We start from the raw sequence: 18,548 nt of genomic DNA on the forward strand, positions 1-18,548 counted from the left end.
CGGCGTTTCGGTGCGGTCTTTTCGGTGCACGAACATTTCGGTGCACGGACATTTCAGTGCACGGACATTTCGGTGCGCGGACTTTTCGGTGTGGGAATTTTCGGGCGGCGAACATTTCGGTGACCGAAAAATCGAAATCACGAGTTTTCTTTTTTTTTTGTCTAAACGTAATAAGCAGTATTCTTGCTACAAATTTATTTCTTCAAGCTTTATAAATTCGTAGACTTGGTCATCCATTTACGGTCACTTACTCATATACGACCTTAGTGACTTTGTCAGGCGTAGTATCATCCTGCGTGAGGATTGGAGATCGACGTTATGGTTCGTTTGTTGGTGTCTCTTTTCCAACGTACGCAATAGTCGCATCACATGTCTAGGGTAATATTCAACAACCTCAGGCTTCTTGCTGTTGGGACCTTTCCTACACAGATTACCAATAATAAAGCTCACACCTTTACAGAAGGCGCCGAGAACGCCTGTATTGACCCAACGCGTAAACACGATGAGATGCCACCAGTGCGTACGTTGGAGAAGAGACACCGGCAAATTAAACATAACGTCCAACGCATCCAGTCCTCCTGCAGGATGGTGCTGCGCCTAACAAAGTCACTTAGGTTGTATATGAGTAGGCGACCGTAAATGGATGACCAAGTCTACAAATTTATACAGTGCGAAAAAATAAATTTCCAGCTAGAATAGTGCTTATTACGTTTACACAAAACTTAAAAAAAAAACTCGGGATTTTAGTTTCCCGTGCACCGGAATGTCCGTGCACCGAAAAGTACGCGCACCGAAATGTCCGCACACCGCAAAATCCCACACCGAAAAGTCCGTGCACCGAAATGTCCATGCACCGAAATGTCCATGCACCGAAATGTCCGTGCACCAAAATGTCCGTGCACCGAAATGTCCGTGCACCGAAAAGTCCGTGCACCAAAAAAAACCCACCAAAACGCCCTACACCGAAACGTCCTACACCGAAATGTCCGGATCCCCTTATATACTGTGGGGGCGCTCGCGCGCCCAAGCGGGAAGGGGGCCTCGCTATACACCTTTTCCGCGTAATCGTCGCCATCTTACGTGTTGCAGCGATAGCCGCGCCGTCTGGCGTACGGTTATTGTGCGCCCATTTTGGTATGCGGAGAGCAGCGTTGTTCCAAGCTCCCGCGTTGTCCCCATTGACCCCGTGCATCGTATCTTCATTGTTTTCCCTTTAGTGAGTTCTTAATTTGTTTGTTATTGAAAGTGTGAATTATTCTTGTGTTCTGGCGTGTTTATTCGCCTTCATGGCGCCCGTTGTTGCGTAACAGCGCCGAGAGGTTCGTCGCCAGCGTCGCCGGTAATCGAAATCAGAGGCATGTTCAATCTTCCTGAGGACGTTTACCAGTGTTTACTCTTCGCGTGTTGTTGTTTGTGAAGAATGACAGCCTTCTGGCGAATGACTAACGGAGGGTTTCTATGCGCGACCGAGTGCGACCCTGGGCATAGAAGCATCATCGTTTAATCGTAGAAATACTCACAATGGGAGTTGGCGACGCGAGCCGAACGGTTTATTGTTATGGTGCACCGTCGAGGTACGATCGCTAGTTACCGGGACATCTCTACTTCGTATGACGCCCAGATACGTCGGAACTATTCAGGAGATGGGGGTGAAGGGGGGGGGGGGGGGGGGGGGGGGGAGGACGACGACAATTTTGCGCCCTCTTTTCGTGTTGTTTCCATTAACGTATTTTAACGGGCGTCGCTACCGAGCAACACACAAAATTATAGTGCACATCCTCGTAGGAATGAACGGAATGAAAAACAAAGCTTGAGTAGCCAATAACAATCATTGCACCCAGGGTCTTACATTTGCACCACAAGCTGTAAAATTCGTTCTACATTTGACTTGTCGAGGCCTATTACTGCACTTGTAGATGTCCGTTTCTATACTGCCTATTTGCTTTTCTTTTATGTGCTGATATTGCATCGCTTCCCCGCTGATATCAGCGGGGAAGCGATGCAAAGTGTATACGTATTCGCTTTGCAACTTCTTGTGTTCAGTGCACAATTTGTCCCGCGCTATCTTCCGTTTTCGGAAATCGCTGCTGCAGCCAACGACTGCGCAGTGGCAGCCCGATGACCAAATATGCACGGACATGATACATCGACGTATTAACCACCTTATTACAGCTCACTTCGCTGTCAAGGGCTTCAAAACCCATTTAACGCGCACCACTTCAGCATCTTGCCAGCCGGCTAGGCCTGCTCCCGCATACCGGAAGTGTTAGAACCGGAAGAACTATTCCCGCTGTGCGCCGAGTCGCCGAGTCGAGGCTACGCACGTTACGCGCTGGTTTGATGTTAGACGGAAAAGGTGTATAAGAATCAAGCGAACTCTGCCCAGCGGCAGTCGCCGCCGTGAACTGGAGAGGTAATAAACACTTGTCTATTGAACTGGATTCCGGGTGCCGTACCTCCCTACGGGCAGCAGCAAGGCCAAACCGCTGCAATACGTATCAAATCCTACGCAAAACAACTACTCAAAAGACGCTTCTTTTGAGTGACCGTGGAAACATATTTCGTTTGGAGTTTTGCGGGGGTACTGCCGGTGTAGATAATGTAGAAAAGAAAATAGAAAAAAGCACTGTCCTTTGCTTTTATTGTACAAATGAGGTCACTGCTTCTCAGTTCTATTGTAAAGTTTGCTTTTTTGTACTGCTTCTGGCACGGGATTCCCCGTTTCTCTCTCACCCGTCTCTAGTGCTTTGTGTAGGATTTGATGCCTATATGGGCATCAAATCCTTCGCAAATCTCATTTGTTGTCGAATAAATTTCAGCTGTGCTTGAGACTTTGTGTTTGTCCGTCCCCTCTCGTCCCAGTCTAGGGGTTTTGAGTTAAATGTGAAAAGGAAGTAATCAGAGTGAACAAAAATGAACACGTTCTCAATAAGAAATTAAATTTCACTTCTACAACGGCCTGCAGGTACGGCCGGCATTCGCGAGTCCGACGGTACATTTCGCTGATGCCAATATACGGGCCACATCGCCAAAAGCAGAGTCGTAGTGGAGTGGCTCTTAGGGCAATGGACCTTTTTTTCAGTAAGCCTTCGCGCCTGTGTACACCCTCTCCCTCGGACCTGCTTTTGGCTGTCGCCATTTTCGGAGAACACCGTACCGCGCGATCAACATTGACAGCCCCCTCTTTTATACGTATTCGTCTCTTTTGATGATTCTTTCTTGAGCATCGGTCGTACGGGGCATACAAAGCAATCAAAACCGAAACAGCAACACGATGCACTGTAAAAAATGGGCCGTCAAAATTACGGTAAGTTGACTGGCATTCTGGCTGCCAGCAACTTCTCGTAATTTATACGGCAGACCGTAAATTCAAATTTACTGCCTGACCGTAATCTCCCAGTAAATTAAACGGTCGCAGTAAAAAAAGATACCGTTAATTTTATGGGGCGATGCTGAACAGACCGTAAACGAGATTTACTGACTGCCGCTAAGATCACGGCATGGTGGCAGTTTATTTGCCGGTCAACTGACTGCTAATTTAATGGTCACCGTAAAAATGTTGACCGTTTAATTCACTGCCAGTTGGCCATCGTAAGAAGTAAATTGAAGGTGCAAAATGCTGGCACAATGAAGCGCTAGCACTTCGTACAACACGTCAGAAAGTATGCAAAATTCGACATAAGTAAGCATTGTCGAATTCTATCATCTTCCCACCGCATTGTGCGACATGCTTAGCATTTCACCGCACATGTTTTACTGCTTCGATTTACTTCCTACTACTGGTCAACAGACAATGAATCAAACAATGGGTCACGAAGTCTCCTTAGGTTAGCCCTTTTGTGCCTGTAATATATGTGGCATGCTGTTTATTGTAATTGTAGCGTGGTCTTCATGTCTGCAATGCGATCGTTGTGTATGTACATGCAAATGCAATTAAGCCAGAACACAGCATAAATTATGTGTAGGATAGAAATAAAAACAGAACATTTATTTACTTGGATGATGAGGACCCAGGTCCATATACCCTCTGATCTGGAAAAGAAAGAAACCAGTCATCAAAATAACATATATAAATGTGCCAAAATAGAAACAATTAAACAGATATGTTGTATAATGTTAGCCACGCTTTATTCACTGTGCAAAGAAACTAATGATGCTGATATTGCTTACAATGTTTGAAAGAAGCTTTATGTGACAACTGAACCCCCCCCCCCCCCCCCCCCTCTAGCTTAGCTTCTCCTAATCAAGTCAAACTTCATTATATCTCAGTAGCTATATATTAGCCATGTAGTACATGTATTCTGGTTTTCTTGAATACCGTATCAGTATCCCAGCACAGCCCCTATATACCTGGGCAAATGAATGAGAGGATATGCACAAAGTTTGGCAGAGAATGCTGCACAAAAATACAGCTATTTTATGGGAAAGCCTACTATTCACTTACTAGACAGACATTTGTCAACTTAAGAGCTGAGTGAGTTTGTTTTCAAAATCAGGGGTTGGCATTAATTAAGCAGCACACATAGAAATTTACTCCTCCTCTTCATCTAGTTAAGCTGGTTGACTGTTGTTGGCACTAACGTAGAACTAGTCTTTCCCCACCCCCAGAGACTGCAATTCTCTTGCCACCGTGCACTAATGAAAAGGCACCATTAATCTTTCTCTGACATGTTCACACCATAAGAGATACGAACAGTCGTGGCCGGTTGCATCAGGGCGAGCTGCGAACGTCAGGCTTAGCTGGCAGTAGAATCTCTGTGCACTGTGCCTAGTGTCACTTCAGATAAACAAATGGTTAAAGCAGTGTGCTCAGCACTTCAATTTGAGATGATATCCAAAATAAACATGGACAGCTTGTGATGCAGCTGCCACTTACATTCTTTTCATTTTATCGACCTATATTTGCCATGTATAAGATGCACTATAAGATGCATGAAATGATGCACAGCAATGGCATCATTTCTCTTAAAATACATGACTGCATGCTAATCATGTCTCATTTCTAGCATCACATAGACATTTTTTCATGTAATTATAGGCAGCGTAGTAAAGCTATGCTTGAGTTAAGTGAGGCTAGGTAAGTTATGTTTCAACCCAATAGTGTTAATGCAGCAAAAGAACCGGCGTCCAGCGTCGGCATGTCGAGAAAACCCCTCGACGTTTTGCGCCACGATCCCTTGTGCATGCAAGGGATCATAGGATTCCCCCTCCCCACTGCTGCCCTCCCTGCCCTTGCCCCCACCTCCCCTCTCCTCCTCCACCCCCTGCCCTCCCGCTATCGTGTCATACATTAAGGCCGAGCATAAGTGTCCCCCCCATTTTTTTTTCACACAAGCAGCTGGGTGCTTGATCATTATCATACTCACCAAATTTAGACCCAAGTGCCATTGCTTATGGCTGCTGAAATCTTCCTGGTGCCAAGACCTTGTGCTGAATGAGCTCGAGCTCCATGTTGCATGCCTCGTTCCCACATAGAATGACCGACCTTCAACAGACATATTCAAACAGAACAGAATGAGTAGAAAACCACAGACTGAAAAAATCAAGGAAAGTAACTCCAAGCTAGTGCTGATGTGATGTAAATGGTCAGAGTAATTTCGGAGCACCTTCTGGGCCAGCCAAAAATATATTTTCAAGCAACAAAAGGAAGTTTTGGATTTCGAAAGCACACTTCCTATTCATTCTGTTGTGAATACTACATTAAGATACATCTGTTTGCCTGTCAAAACTAGAAGACAATGCCTGCTTTCCTTTCCTACCCCTGTGTTACCACTAGTGTGAAGTTTAGGGACAAAAATTCTGTAATATAGTTATTCACAACAATTGCATTTAACAAAGATTTTTATGTTTATTCTAACATGTAAATTTAACTAGTAATATATCCGTTCAAGAAATATTACTACTTGATATGTCCACACTGTGATCAACAATACTAACATCTCCATCATTTAATCCATGCACTAAATAATATACATGTTCAAATTTGTGGGCCATGTTAGTGCGTGAACTTTTTAGGAGACCCTGTACTAGCAAACAACTTGGTTTTTGAAATCTTACACCAACTTAGAATTTTCAGATTATCATTTCTCAACTTCCCTGTCTATTCAAAGACATGTGGACCATATGTTTAAATGACAACTTTCCTTCCCAAGCATGAGCCTCTGCTACAGTGAAACGAGATATGCAGAATCAGTGTGAAACCTGTGGGTACCACCTCTTTGTGGTGCACAAGTGTATGGTTAAGAGTGCGCCCAACGGTGGTGGCTAACTAGATTGGACAGACCACACATAATGCCGAAAATTCCCAAACTTGAAAGCACAGTATCAATTTTACAAAAGTAAAATTGAATAGTATATTGCCCAGAGCAGCAATAAATTTTGATTATTTGCTCAAGCCCACTCTGATGGTCCAGCCATGAAGCAGGGTCTTATTCACTGCTTTCTATAATAATGGGCTGAAGTAATGTGTGGTGAAATGTAGGCATGAGCAGTATCGCAACAATGTAAGAAAAAATTTAGGCAAGCTTGATTATGCTCACAAAAGCTATGAAAGGTCAGAATGTGTTGGGCTCATTCAGATGCATGCTGTGTGTGGTTATGTGACCGTCTGACTATGAACGATTCACTATTTGCAGTATGGACAGGTGACCACACACAGATGATGGCTATGTGATCCCGTTATTCCCAGAATGGTGACAAGCTGGGTGGGACTCTGCGAACAATTATGCACAAAATCAGCGCAAAAGACGAACACAGAATGAATGAGACAGGACAGAGCACTACTTACAACTGACACTTTATGAGAGGAAAGAGGAAGACAAAGACAACATTGACGCTAATATAACAAACAGGAAGAGAAACAAAATACAATAAAGAAAAAAGTAAAATCACAAAAAAATATATCACAAAAAGATAATAAAAATAATAAGGAAAAGTCTTAAGTGATAAACTAATAAAAATAAAAATAAAATTAAAAATTAAGGAGTCTTGCACTAGTTTGGTGTTCTATGTTTATTAACTAGGCCATCAAATTATTTTGGAACAATGGCGACTAGATGCCATGCATCATGGCTAAGTGACCACCATTTATTCACTATTTGCATCTGTCAGTGTGACATGTCAGTCTGTCCAGAGTGTTAGTCACTGGCCTTTGCCATGAAACTCGACTGGCAAAACACATTATTTGTTGAAACCTGACATCCCCTTTTCACAGCATTAAAGAATTCATGCAACTTTACCCAAACGTTTCATAAATTATACACTCATTCGCCAGAATCAATGAAGAACCATTATTGTAAACTACCTCATCACATCCCCTCCCAGACGGGTAACAGTTGCAAAATTGCTTTCAATATTTAACGAACTAACCTTTCAAGGTACCTGTCTACAGCCGGAAATTTTGCTCTAAAATAAGCTGTGTGATATCATTGTTTTGCTATCCAGCAGAGATAATTTGATAAAGGTGCCGACTCAAGAGAAGTACTAATCAAGCGCCGAATTCAATTTTTCTTTTTTTGCCAAAAACAAAGTGAAAACATTTTTTTTGTAAATCCATCACTGGCAGACAAACACACTATACCAGTGAGTAAGGCTTGTAGTTTGCTAAGACAGTGGTCTGTTACAAAACCTTCAGATACCCTTCGTTAGTGGTAAATGTATCCCTGCATCTATCTATCTCTGAGAATTATTCTTCCTCTCTAGTGACAGTGGACTCTTATGCTCATTGAATTGTTTCACCTTCTTCTGCTTCTCTTCAAAATGAGTCTCATGTCCACTTCCCATATATTAAGTGAACACTGTAGTGAATCATACTTACAGCCTCACACATTCCACTCCAGCTCTGCTATTTTCTTGACCAGGTTAAGTACTTTCTTGCTCACTTCTGACTTGGAGCGCTTGGCTCTGGTGCCACAGTCAGGGTTTATGCTCAGGAAACCTCTGCAATAAGCATCAGTGCCATAAAAGAAACATTTCATCCAAGTTGGTAACCTGAAAAGTTAGTCAATTTAGTCATGTGTGTCACATATGTATACATGACCGAAGGGAGAGACTAGAAGAAAGTCAAATATTTAGTAAAGAGAATATCAGGTGGGTCCAAACTGCGGCTCGTGAGCCGCATGCATCTCTTCATGCCTCCCTATTGCAGCTCTCCTAACCTGAGGACCCACAAGTTATAACAGGTGGGACCAAACACTAAGCTTGTATACAAAAACGTTACAGTGAGAAGCGGGAGCATATCAAAATATGCAATATTGCTGGAGTTGTTTCATTGTATATGGGCACAATAAAATGACATGTAATGGTCAGAAGGGGCAAATCAGTTTGAAAGATAAGCTCTATTTTTTTATTTTCTTGTTTATTTCATCTTCACAAGCCAGGTTGAGGTAGTGTTAGCTTTGTGCTTAAATGTTTCCCTAAAATTGATTTCTGAGCTTTGTTATTACAATCCAGTCCAGCTGCCTGATGAAACACCAAGACCACTGGCCTATGCATACATGCAATTGAAGCTGTTTGATTGACTGCGAGAGCAGATAAGGGTTTTTATTCACCTGCCTCCATCTTGCATGTGCAGTGCCTTGCGGCGAAACGCATGCACTCGATCTGTGGACTCTGCTCGGGTGCAATTTCAATAAAAAGTACAGCATTGGTGCAGGATGTGGGAGCTATAGTTGTTTGGAGCTGGCGGAAACAATTGGGACAGCTCTCAAATCAGCGAGATATGTGCTCTTCTATTTAACAAATGAGAAGGAAGGTACCAACCAGGGCCGTAACTAAGGGGGGGGGGGTTAGGGGGTTCTGACCTCCCCCCCCCCCCCCCCCCCCCATTTTTTTTGTGGGTACGGCCCTGATGTACCAAACCCCGCAAAGCAGTCAAGATATGCGCAGATTTCGTGTTTGTGCCCTCAACCTAAGTATGAATAGAATGGATACGAATTGCAACTGGGGTTTAAAACTTCACGAGAGCGATTGCTCTGAACGTGAAAAATTATTTCGCTGGCAGTCGGTGGTAGGTCGGAGGTCCTCTAGGCTTGGTGGTAGCGGCATGGCGAAGGCAACTAGCGACTTCTCATAAAACACAGGGTCGCCCAGGTGAATCGGCAAAAGTTATGCACCAACTTCTATTCCTTTCCATTACCAGGAATTAAATTCCCGACAGTTTTTTTTCTTTAGGTTACAAGCGATTTGAAAGTATCCTTTTATTACCTTTTTAGCAAAGTGGAGGACCAGCCCCGGTACAGTGCTGGTACATGGTCGGTGCACTTGCAGCCATCTGATTTTAATCTCCACCTCTGCGCACGCGCAGTGGCGCCGGTCGGCTACTGGGTACCAAACTGGGACCGGTTCTCCGGTTTGCTATAACTCTCCATTATATGCCACCGATGTACATGATTCATAGGCGAAAATAGGACAATAGACATTTTCAAAATGGCCGCCGTTGTCCCCGAAACCCCCCCCCCCCCCCCGAAATTTCTTTCTGGGTACGGCCCTGGTACCAACTGTGGGTCCATGTCTTTTATGACACTAAATGTGCAAGGTGTTTGCTTTATTTCAATAGGAACAATAAGCCTGGAAATGATATAGATAAAAAGTATGGAGTCCTACTAGGCATCCACATACATATACCAAAATCACAGAACAGGAAATTACCTCTGAAGGAACTCAAGGGTCGATGACAGGCCTTCAGCGTAGCAGATGTTAAGGCAATAGTGACTCGCAAAGAGTGCCCAGCCTATGCCGTAGGGACGTCTGGTATCTTCTGAACCATGAGCCTGCCATCAATGATGAGTGCGTACTCGTGGGCAGTCCACAGATCATCCTCTACAAAAGTTTAAAAAATGAGAAAATAGTAAACATTCAGATAAGTAGAGTTGCTGACAAGGCATTGAAACAATGGGGCTGGGCTGCACCTCCAGATCGTGGACATTTCAATTAAAGGGAAGCTATGGAGCTTCTTGGAAAAAATGAGTTAGAAGTGAATTCTAGTGTATTTTTACCCCGTGAACCCGAATACCCAAACCATTTGCTGCGTAAGTATTGTTAAACGTGAGAAAAACGCGAAAGACAGTCGCTGTCCGTGACGTCATCGACGGATCTTTTGGCTGCCCAAGGCTAGGGGGGCGGGGCTTCAGCCCTATTTTGAAATTGCTCTTGTGGCTCTCCGGCGCGTCGCATTAAAATATAATTTTGATATCTGTTATCCTAAAGGCCAAATGAACGCAAATCAAGCGTTTTTTCTCAAATGTAGAAGTGCCCCATCTTCCCTTTAATTGTAAAAACAAAAAGGGAAAAGGGAAGGGGCCCAGCTTCGTCCCTCCCACCCTCACTGCCAGTCTCCCCCCCACATTTCAAACACTTATAACATTACTTGTTGCCGACAGGAGATGAGATCCTTGGCTCGATTTGCCTTCCCTCCACTATGAGTGAGCTTGTTTGAGTGTAGGCCAGTCAGAATTCTACTCCAGAAAGGAAGAGGATGGGCCGTGAAGGCACCTAGGCAAATGTTCCCTGGTTAGTGGAGGGGAGACATGTGCCACCAAAACTGAACAGGAACCTCGAAGACCCTCTCTCTCCCCAGTTGCACAGGACCACCGCATTCGCATGGATACACGCTGTATCGTTACATCTAGCACATACTTCTATTGGCTGCAAAGAAATCAAATGATTTGTCACTTCTAGCAACTTCGGAAATGTGTGTTGTCGCTATGGGCTATAGGTAGCCATTGTAGATTTCATGAATTGTCTGACAGACATGTGAAACACTTCAAATGATTTGTATTTGATTTAAACTCTGAGACCTGCTTTATATTTAGATATCAGTGTTTTTAGGTTTTTATTGTTCTAGGATTTGACATACTTCTTTTGGCTTTTATTTGGAAATTTATTTATTTATTCGTTTGAAATACTGTGGCCCTGTCGTTCTACACAGGAGGGGAAAAAACAACACACAGAAATAACTCAATCATGCACTCACCGTGTGAGGCGAGCGCAGGTAGGTTGCAGCAACCCACGCATGCTCAAAAAATAAACATTTCCACATGCAAAATTTAACCAAACAATTCATTCAGCTGTGCTTCAAATAATTGAGGACTACAACAATTGACAACTTGCTCAGGCAGGGTGTTCCACTAAATAATAGTCCGACAAAAGAAAGAGTATTTAAATACATCATTTCTGTATTGGTAGGGTGCAATTGCTTTAGTATTGCTTGTTCTTTTGGAGCGTGAATGTTAAGTTTACGTCACCCGTTAAATCGAGCCGAGGTCCACTCGCGCGCAGTTGACCTTTATGAAACCGTAAGATGTGACATCTGAGCCCTACATAAGTAGTGAACTGCAAACAACAAGTTGCGTGCATACATGGAATCTGCCGCGCTCCGAACTCGTGGCTGTCATAATGACGCACATATTCGACCAACGTGGTTGACCCCTTTGAACAAACACGGCAAACAAACATGGCTGTTCAAGCCGTCGCCTCACTAAAGCGAGAAAAGAGCTAAGACCGACAAATCGCGAAAATGCGCAGTATTAATCTGAAGCTATCTTTGGCTGGCTCTCAATCGCTTGTGCTCCCTTCCCGAAAAGGAGCGCGAACGACGATCGACAGCCGGCCAGCGATGCACTCCGTCAACGCACGTGCTGCCGGTTTGTCGGTGTCGGCTCTTTCTCGATCTTGCCGGCAACGGGCATTAATTTTCTCAGAATCAGATCGTGCTTGCCACATTCATATTCAAAATGATACTCACGTTATGTTCGTTTACTATCGGGCCCGCCAAACGCCTCGGGTACTGCGCCGTCAGCCGTCTTGGTAGCCACGGTCGTGCGCCCTACCGCAAACTTTCCTCGCTTTGTTTTCTTCCTTCGGGAAACAAAAGATGGCGACCCGACGGGGGGAACGGCGCTAACGGCGCGAAAGCAGACAAGGCGGCGAAGGTGGCGAAGGTGCGAAAGCAAGGCAGCGCGATGGCGAGGGCTGTGGGCGAGGGTCAAGGCGCGAGCCGCGAACTGGAGAGCAGCCCGACGACGCAGGCGCAGAAGGCCCCCAACACATCACGTGCGTGCCGTGCGTGTGTCTGGAGCGTGGTGCGGAGTGTGTAGCGCGCCTCGCTTGGGGCGTTCCGCTTCTTTCGTTCCGTCGCCGTGCCTTCTCTCGTTCCACTTCTTTCCTCCCGTCGCCGTACCCTTTTCACTCGAAAAACATTGTCAACATACCGTATTTTTTTTTACGGTGGGCGCCCCGTGACGTTCACGGTCAGGTGACTGTTTATTTCACGGTCATTTTTTACAGTGTGCCAGTGTGTTCTTATGGACGGAGGCATGGCTAGATGTCCTTCATTCGTAGTTTCAGACAACTCCCCTGAAGGCGCTCGCAACTCCGAAAGAAAGTCCTTTCCGGTATCCAGTAAACCCGCGCCGATGGCCAAGATTCACACACCCGTTTTTCTATGTCCGCATAGTGGATATCTGTACCTGCATGACGGCCAGCTGGGTGCGCAAATGCCAGTATCTAATAGGAGCAGGTATAGACCGGCATCAAGTCGTACATGTTTGACACAATGAGCATGAAACAAATTTCCAATTTATTTTAGTGAAACATGCGGTTCTACTAAAATAATTGTACTAACTGTTACGCGGCCGATTATGTGTCTGAGCTGAAGAGGTTATGTTGACCCGACCCTTTCGCCTAAAGTATGGTCTCGGCCTCCCTCGTGTACTGGGCAGCTCCTTGAGGCGCATTTTTCTGTCGGCAGGGGTCGGGGCTGCCGAAGGAAGACCGAGGGGAGAGCACTGCTTACAGGTCACATCTCTACTGAAGGCCCGACTTTTTGCGGGGTCTTCTGAGAATGGCGTTCAGGGAAAGTGTTGGAGGAAAGGAGTGCGGCCGCCGCTGCGGCTATCAGCTGTTCATTTACGATGAACTCAGTTGCCATTATTGGCGGTTTTATTGCGACGTTTCGCGCTGCGTAGACTAGAATTCGCCATATGTTCATCTACGGCGGAAGCACAAATACGTTTGTTTTTCTGGCAGGTCGCCAACGCGCCGCACAAACTTCGCCACTACCAGCCTGCCTCGAGATTCGCTACACGTGGCGCCTGCACACATTTGTTAGGGGATTTCTTTGCGAGCAGCTCTCGCGCTCACTTATGAACGCTTTCCGCGCCGCACGGGCCGGATTCGCAAACGAATTCTTCAGAGAACTATTCATTACGAGATACGCTAAATGTGAAATGGCTGGGCTCAAGCCCACGGACAGTAGCACGCTCAGGACACGACGTCCCTCGTGCGGCGATCCCGTTCACGCAAAGCGGCGGTTGCGAAACGTGGCATAATGAGTACCGCAGCGCCTCAGGGCTCGTGCAGCGAGCCGGACAGCTAATCTGACGAGTGGGGGCGCCCAGACGCCGACTTCAATCAGTCTCACCACCTGAACGGTCCGGCGGCGAGGAGAGCGAAGGAGCTCGCCATTCCAAATGACTTCGAGTACCGGTCGTGGTAGGGACGGGCTGATTGCCGGGAGCAATCAAGATTATGCCTTCGATTTTTATTTATTTCTAACATATATCGCTGAATGAATTAACAAAGGTGGATCCGGGAGCATTTCCAGCATTATCGTCGCCGTTGGCGACAGTTTCTTCTTCTCCCGGCGAAAAATAATGTACGAGCTAGTAGAAGTATGCAGGTATGCGAGAAGTTTAATTGTTGTCATAAAAATATAAAATATAGGTAAGCTGTAAAGTATTGTTAAAACTGACTAAATACTTGTGTGTTAGGAGGCTCAACCTTCCTCATAATCCTATATGCCTTAATAGGATGCAATAAAAGTTTGAGAGGTAGATTTTAGCGAGTTATTTATTTTTCGAAAAGGGCGACGTGTGTTACTGCGTCCATCCAAAAGGCCACAACCCAGTTCCATTGCTTCATTCCGGATGTGCTGAGGAAACGAGCTTACTAAACAAGAACAGACCGACCAGCAACAAGCTAAATACCTTCCAGTCTACTGATATGAAACGCACAGTGTGAGCATATTTAAAAATGTGCATTGAATGTGCTTGATACGTTGCCTCTTCCCCCTAGTCACGTGCTTTAGCTTATGCAGTAAAAACAACGAGACCAGTGCGTCCTGTTAGCTCCGCTATTGAATTGCGCTGACGATGGAGCATAAATGTATTTCAAGTTGAAACTTCAGCTTTTTGAGTATCACTTCCCTACTTTCCTTCTCTGCCAACATGTTTTAGGCTGCAAATTAAAAAAAAAAAATTAAAGGCATCCGTAGCTTGCCAACAACTCTATTCAGAAGTAATCACGAAGAATCATAAACGCATATAAAGTTAAAACTATAACCAAGTTTACCCCTTTAGCCGCTTCAGCCATTCTACCCAAAAGGTTTAGGTTACGTCGTAAAATGCTGAAAGACCTCCTGCTCCCAACTACACTTTTCGATTATGCTAACAGGGACATCAGGAGACCATAGAGCTATGTGAAAGTAGCGTTAACAAAATGCAAGTTTTATCAAGCAGCATACATATATTGCTGCAAGATGCATAAATAGTTTAAATGTTAACTTTGGTTTCTAACAAAAAATTTAAATGAGCGATTTTTTTAATAATTTTTATTCAACATGTTTTGTGGCGTGGCTTCCAGATTTTTGACAACAATGGTCGCCTTGTTATCCAAAAATCTCCATTTCTACTTTACACCTTTTACTACTGATGGATGTGGCATTCAGTCGCAGTTTACTTCGCCGTTTCCTCATAACAACGGTTTTCTGCAGTGTTTCCCGTGAGGTTGAAAACTGACAATTCCCTTTTAAGTGGCGCCGTAATGTCGTGCGCAAACTGTTGTGTTTATATATTAAAAACTAAGCATTGCTGACGTATTTCTGAAAAACAAGAGTCAAACAAGTTTTCTTCCCGCGTTCAAAAGGTAAAAAATAGCAGTCGTGCGTACATTTACAGTACAGTGGCACCGACAGCTGCGACACGTCGCGGCAAAGTCGTTCGGCATCGCCGACGCGTTCACGCACCGTGAGGCAACGTTTTTAGATCTCTCAGTTGATAAGCTCCACGGAAGAGCGGCATTTGAAATCGGTTCTTCCCTGACGCCGGCACGTGAGCATGTACAGTCGGGAGCAAAAGTTTGCGGGGCACGGGAGCGCGTGCCGAAATGCATCGCTGCGCCGTGCGACGGCGCGCCGCCGCATTAAGGAGACACGGTTTGCACATGCGCTCCCTTCGTGCTCGTAATCATGTCTCTTCCGCTCGTTTCTTTTCGACGCGCTCCTGAAAACACGAGTCAGCGCCAGGGGCGTGAGTTAACGCTTCGCTGGCTGTGTACTGCGCGTCTTCTTCAGCCGTCTCAGCCACCGCGCTTTGTCACGGAGCTCCCGTGTGTGTGTGTGTGGGGGGGGGGGGGGGGGGGGGGGGTAGCCAGGCGCCTTGTCACCCAGCGTGGCTGCTGAGGCAGCTGAAGAGGACGCGGGGCATGACAGCCAGCGAAACGGCAACATGTGCCCCTGGCGCCGACTCCGGTTATCAGGAGTGAGTCGGACAGAAACGAGCGAAAGAGACATGATCTGCCAGCACGAAGGGCGCGCATGCGCAAAGCGTGGCTTTTTAATGCGGTGGCGCGCCGTTGCATGGCGCGGCGATGCATTTCGGCACGCGCTCCCGTGCCCCGCAAACTTTTGATCCCGACTATACGGGCGGATAGCGTTCCTAGAGCCACCAGCGTCAACGCCTCCACGGGGAAACGAAGAAGGGCCATTTTCGAACGACGCTCTTTATGCGCCCACGTTTGCGTAAACTTTATGTTTATTATTAAAACCACGATCAAATATCTTCCCACCGCAGGTACTGTGCATCGAACGTTCCACAGGTTCCGCTGCTTCAGTCCATTGGGCGGGCTGATAGTGTTGCGATCGCCACCAAGTGCACGCCCCACGAAAAGGCGCGAGGGGTTCTAGAAACCGTGTAAATAGATCGATCTCACAAGTCAGTTTGACAACACCACGCTGCCGCAATGCATCGGGGGAACTTCAGTCTTTCTGCACGCGCTGGAACTCTGCACTTGCTGGAACTCTGGGCATGTGGAGCACGAGCAATACCACATAGAAGACAAGGCCTGCGCGTTTCCACCTCTAAACGTCATCACTAGTAGCAGAGCCGTTCATTGGGAGAGTTTGGCCCTTCATTGGTTGGAATAAGCGAGCATCTCGTGCCAAAATACAGGCAGCGAAAAAGCCCCTAGCGGTGGTCATGATCTCTAAAAATGTGACTCGATTAATTTAAACCGTTTTAGCGTCGAGTAAAAAAGGTGTAACTCTTGGTGACTGAAAACTTGGCGTGTGTGAGGTATTCGTCAAGTCCATATTCAGCGCTAGAATAAACAAACGCGCGTTCCATACCAGGGCAAATTACGCAGTTGAGATCATTGCTAATGTAATGTAATATACTGTAATGTCCTAATTCGGTTCTAGAGAGCCGCGGCACCACGGAGAGGCAACAGCCCGCACCATGGAGGCCCGCGGTGCCGCGTCTAATGAACATGACAATGCGATAAGTATAGATATGCAAGATGACGACGAGATCTATTCGCTACTTTCAGCGTTAGTGGCACCGCCTTGTGAGAATTGAGCTCCCTAGCTCCTGGGTGAAAGGCTTGAGAATAAACTTGCTTGCCTGCACCTTCCTGACGTGAAAACATAAAGTGAGACTCTAACACTGCTCGTCTACAGCAAAACTAGAATTACTTACGCGTCTCAGACCCCGCCTCGTACTGTTGTTCTACGACGATCATCCAGATGACGGCCATTTTGATAGGCACGAGTGCCCCCCCTATAGGTCGTGAAAATTGAAGATGTCCACAATTCGTTGAGGCCGGTCAGCAGCGGGACAAGGGGTCTGCAGCCTACCGTTCGATCGGTGCACGGTTGCACAAAGGAGCCCCAGGAGCATTATGGTGTTGTCGCTCACTGGGGTCGACGCATCAGGCTCCAAGGGGGTAGCCCAATCAAAGCAGAAAGCTGCCGCCTCCAAGGTAACGAGCAGCGTTACTGGAGCAAGCTCAGTTTCACAGCTCTGTCTGCGACGTGGGCTCAGTGGCGGTCACGAGAACTAGCAGCGCTGCAGTCGAGTCTTGCTTCGGGATTGTCTAGCCCATTAAGTTTGAATAGCAATACTCGAGCTTGGGCAAGTTGCTGATTCATACTAACACTTCACATCGCAAGGAAACAGACGTACACAAAAATAAATTTCAAACACTCAAAGAAAGAACACTCACAATGCGCTAACTCTGATCTCTGTGGTGTATTACACTTCATCTTCATCATCGTTTTTTGCTATTATACACATGGAAGTAAAAAAAAAGAAGAAAAAACAAGAAAATGAAGCTTTCAACGCAGTGGTATACTTCGTTTCACCATATGTGCGAGCGAAGGCAAAGCTGGAAGCGCGAGCACGACAGCTCCGTGCGTTCAGGCTTTGCTCGAGCGCGCGAGCTGGGGAGAAACGCAAAAAGCGCTGGTCTCGCGCTTTTAGCTTTGGCTTCGCTCGCAGATAAGGTGAAACGAAGTACAGCAGACAACGCGCGACACAGGGAAGCAAGATCCGACTGCAGCGCCGCTAGTTCTCGTGACCGCCACCTGGGCCACTCGCCTCTGCAGGCGAGAATGGGGAGCTGCGAAATTGAGCTTGCTTCAGTAATGTTGGTACCGAGGCCCAGGGCTTAGATTGAGGCACCACCGACGCCCGGTGTGGCATTTTCTCAATGTCGTCGTCGTCGTCGTCGTGCTGCTGCGATATTGAACGCTTCTACCTCAGGCTTTAAATATCGTTTCCAACATTGTGACGTCGAGGTCTGCTGATTGGTCGATGCTGTGTCGCACTTTTAGTTTACGCTCTAAACTAAACGCGGGGAAATATTCGGCGCAGGTGGCGGCCTTTCCTCCGCTCATTGGCCAAACTTTCCCAATATGCGACTCTAGCTAGTAGTAAATAGTAGTAAAGCCACTTCGTGTTTCAAAAGTAGCGCAAGGTGCGTCGATGCACGAGGTGCGTGCAACGTGCAGCCCTTGGGAAGATCATGGCAGCACAGCGCAGCACTGAGCTGGATTTCAGACGCCATGTTCTTCCCAGAAGTGGCGCGCGGCACGTGTTTCGAGCATTTCCACAACAATGAATGCCGCCACTTTTCCCAGGATAGAGGGGCTTTACCTAGTAGTAAAGCCCCTCGATGTGTTTGCGTTTGTCTTGCAAATGGCGTAAAATGCTTAAGTGCCCCAGGCCCGTGTCTCGAGCAACCCTTGCAATCAAACGGCGACGCAGCCTGAAATGAGCAGCCATTGGAAGCAAATGGCGGCGGAGCACCCGGTCGTGGCACGTGTCTCGCGCGTTTCCATAACAATGGTTGGCGGTACTTGTAACAAGCGACTTTATCAAGGGGCTCTAACTAGTAGTAAAGCCCCTCGATATGTTTTCGTTTGTCTTTGCAAGTAGCGCCAAATGCGCGAGCGCACGTGGCCCAGGTCTCGAGCGGCCCTTGGAAGCAAATGG

At 46.4% G+C, this 18,548-nt stretch overlaps 1 long non-coding RNA gene across 2 annotated transcripts; it reads right to left on the reverse strand.

Moving 5' to 3' along the window:
• Positions 1-3,962: 3,962 nt before the first annotated feature.
• Positions 3,963-7,934, reverse strand: LOC115315685. Of its 2 annotated transcripts, XR_005716601.3 has the most exons (3): positions 7,817-7,920; positions 5,367-5,485; positions 3,963-4,032 (listed from the first exon to the last, which is right to left on the reverse strand). It is a non-coding gene; the product is annotated as an uncharacterized LOC115315685 (long non-coding RNA). The 2 variants fall into 2 exon arrangements; XR_005716600.3 differs by having other exon boundaries at positions 5,367-7,934.
• Positions 7,935-18,548: the final 10,614 nt, after the last annotated feature.

This window comes from Ixodes scapularis, unplaced genomic scaffold (assembly GCF_016920785.2).
Source record: "Ixodes scapularis isolate PalLabHiFi unplaced genomic scaffold, ASM1692078v2 PGA_scaffold1__304_contigs__length_218370807, whole genome shotgun sequence".
Taxonomy (NCBI): domain Eukaryota; kingdom Metazoa; phylum Arthropoda; class Arachnida; order Ixodida; family Ixodidae; genus Ixodes; species Ixodes scapularis.